Source organism: Nicotiana tabacum, chromosome 5, assembly GCF_000715075.1.
Source record: "Nicotiana tabacum cultivar K326 chromosome 5, ASM71507v2, whole genome shotgun sequence".
In the NCBI taxonomy this organism is placed as follows: domain Eukaryota; kingdom Viridiplantae; phylum Streptophyta; class Magnoliopsida; order Solanales; family Solanaceae; genus Nicotiana; species Nicotiana tabacum.
The window spans coordinates 8350259-8353994 of NC_134084.1; positions in this window are offsets into that span (position 1 = coordinate 8350259).

Sequence of the window (3736 nt, forward strand, 5' to 3'; positions counted from 1 at the left end):
GGGAAGCAGGTATTGAAGAAGATCCTCCCACATCAGGTCGAGGCAAAAGGCAAATTCGCACCAAATTGGCAAGGGCCGTATATCGTGACCAGAGTATTGTCCAACGGTGCTTTGTGTTTGACAGATGTCGAAGGTAGATGCGTCGACATGGCTATCAATTCAGATGCAGTCAAGAGATATTATGCGTAATTTCTTTAATTATGGCATTTGTTGGTGTATTTGTTTGTATTTGGCATTTATTGGATAATGGGATGACGGAGGCAATTGTTTCTTCTATCCAAACACTGTTTAACCCTTGCTTCCCCCTTTGAGCCTTAAGTTATTCTTGCATACCCCTCTTTTGGAATCACTAATGGAAAAGACATGAAAAAAAGAGAGAAGAAAAGAAAAAGAAAAATGAAAAGAAGGAAAAAGAAAAAAGGAAGATAAAATCATAAGGAAATACAAAACCGTGGGAACTACGTTTGACCTGATTCCTCGAAGAGGATACGTAGGCGCCTCACGGCTCGGTCATAGTGTGCATCATAGTGAATATAGGATGCATAATGTACATAGTGTGCACAATATGGCACAATGTGCGTAACGCACATAGCTCAACATAAGTGTAAAAAAATAAAATTCCCCAAGCAAGAAAACTGGGGCAGAGGTTATGTTTTAAGTTCCAACAAAGGTTTGATTCCAAAAGTTGTAGCACATCACCCATCAAATTATTTTCATTTTTATAGCCTTTCTTTAACCCCACACCAAAACCAACATCAACGTCCAAAAGACCTCCCGATCAATGTTCAAGAGATGCCAAGTCCGGCAAATAAGGCCGAGAATAATACACCGATCCCCAGCAAAGAAGAGGATCGTAAGACTGGGAATGAATTGATGGTCAAAGGAATCTCCAGAAAAGAGGGTCGTATCTACAACACCCCGATTCCCCGAAAGGAATAAAATGAGAGTCTTATCGGTGAAAACCTTCACAGGCACCGAGAGGCGATGTAAGATGAGGAACATGAAATGAGAGAGTCTTATTGGTGAAAACCTTCACAGGCACCATAAGGCGCCGGGAGATGAGAGAAAAGAGAGAGTCTCATTGGTGAAAACCCCTCGAAGGGCACTATGAGGCGACAAGACAGATCAACAAAAGCTACCACATTCGAAATGGACACTCCTTTATCATCCCCAGCAAATCAAACCATCGGGCAAATCGATTGATACAAATAGACTGGGTCGGGAATCGGTGGTGCACGTCATGATCACGGGGACCAGTCATGTCCTCCAGATAAGTTCTTTTGAGTTTCTTCTCCCACCAAAATATTGGTTCAGAAAGATTTTCTCCTTTTTCTATCTTTTATTTCTTTTCCTAAAATGTGTCTTGAAAGGATTTTTCAAAGCTTACTACCAGAAACCGGAGGGGAATTCATCCAATGCAGGATAATACAAACAGTCTTAAAGGCCGATCCCAGGCAATGCAGTGATCGTGCCTGGCAATTTTGGAGGAAGTAAGCTCCAAAGGGAATGGTTTCGGGAGTAAAAGCGGATTCCCACAGCATGTGCTTAAAAAGAAAGCAGAAAAGGGAACAAATTGAAAACCAGCCCCAGCAGGCTAGCTACCCCCAGCAGGCAATTTTGTCCACTAACCAATTATGGGGACATAGAGCAAGGAAAAGGGAAGAGAGGAAAAATCATCCGCCGGAAGGGCACCCTCTACCACCACGATTAAAACTAATTAAATCCTTTTGTCTGCTGCAGGAAAACAAAGGATTGATGATGGCAGCGAGATGCAACGCCAGGCAAATCACCAAAAACTGGGGCAGAAAATTTTCTGCCGATTGTCAAAATTTTCTCGGAAGAACGGGGAAACAATTTCAAATACTTTTAAGTTCTAGGTCGCCCACCAGTATAATGCGGGAATACATTTAAGTTCTAGGTCGCCCACCAGTATAATGCGGGAATACATTTAAGTTCTAGGTCGCCCACCAGTATAATGCGGGAATACATTTAAGTTCTAGGTCGCCCACCAGTATAATGCGGGAATACATTTAAGTTCTAGGTCGCCCACCAGTATAATGCGAGAATACATTTAAGTTCTAGGTCGCCCACCAGTATAATGCGGGAATACATTTAAGTTCTAGGTCGCCCACCAGTATAATGCGGGAATACATTTAAGTTCTAGGTCGCCCACCAGTATAATGCGGGAATACATTTAAGTTCTAGGTCGCCCACCAGTATAATGCGGGAATACATTTAAGTTCTAGGTCGCTCACCAGTATAATGCGGGAATACATTTAAGTTCTAGGTCGCCCACCAGTATAATGCGGGAATACATTTAAGTTCTAGGTCGCCCACCAGTATAATGCGGGAATACATTTAAGTTCTAGGTCGCCCACCAGTATAATGCGGGAATACATTTAAGTTCTAGGTCGCCCACAAGTATAATGCGGGAATACATTTAAGTTCTAGGTCGCCCACCAGTATAATGCGGGAATACTTTTAAGTTCTAGGTCGCCCACCAGTATAATGCGGGAATAAATTTAAGTTCTAGGTCGCCCACCAGTATAATGCGGGAATACATTTAAGTTCTAGGTCGCCCACCAGTATAATGCGGGAATACATTTAAGTTCTAGGTCGCCCACCAGTATAATGCGGGAATACATTAAGGTTCTAGGTCGCCCACCAGTATAATGTGGGAATACTTTTAAGTTCTAGGTCCCCCACCAGTATAATGCAGGAATACATTTAAGTTCTAGGTCGCCCACCAGTATAATGCGGGAATACATTTAAGTTCTAAGTCGCCCACCAGTAAAATGCGGGAATACATTTCAGCTCTAGATTTTGGAATCAGTAACCCCACCTGAAGACGGAAGGTTGCAACAGAGGTCCCCCAAGCGGTATACAATAAAATCCCCAGCACCAAGAAGCAGAAAGCTGCAAAGGCAAGCGCGCAATTCAAAAGGAAGAAGGAACGCGTCTCAAAAGAAGCAGTTTGGGAACGTTGTAGCACACCCAACATAACAAACTGTGATACCATTGAAGAAGCCATTGGAAGGTTTAAAGAAGAGGGCCATGTTCCCAGCAGATCAAGCAGAGTGATGAAAACTGGCATTCAGAAAAGGTGAAGGACCAGCATCATCTCCCAAGTTCACAAAATAAGGGTATCAGAGGAAAGCGTTAGCCGACAAGAAAGCAAGGCAACAAGAACAAGTTGAAGATAGATGAGATCTCATACTCTAACTTAGCTTCTTGTTTTTCCTTTCAAGAACAATGTAACAAGGAGATCAGTGAGCAGTAGCGTCCTACAGCAGCATGCAACAGAGCACAACAACAGCAAGCATTACAGTCACACGGTAGTCCCAGCTACCAAAGTTTCCCGAACTACATTGACCTGATTCCTGTTCAGCCCGGGATATGTAGGAAACCTCTGAAGCAAAGGTTCGGTCAAATCTCTTTTTCAAAAATGCTTCACACGGAGTACTCGGACGAGCAAAAATCGCCCGTTTTATCTTTGCGCGAAAACCCTTCGTGTCTTCGTGCAAAGAGGGGCAGCTGTAAGCACGTGATTTTTGCTTCACGGACAATCGCTCCAAAAGAAAATAAAAATAGTGACAAATGACTTCGCTGTACAAATTTTTCGATTTTTCCGTGACATGTGTTGTTAGTCATTTGTGGGTCTGTCCATTTTACATCTAATCATTGTCAAACAAAATACAAAAAATATGTGTCATTAAAAGAAATTTTAAAAAATATA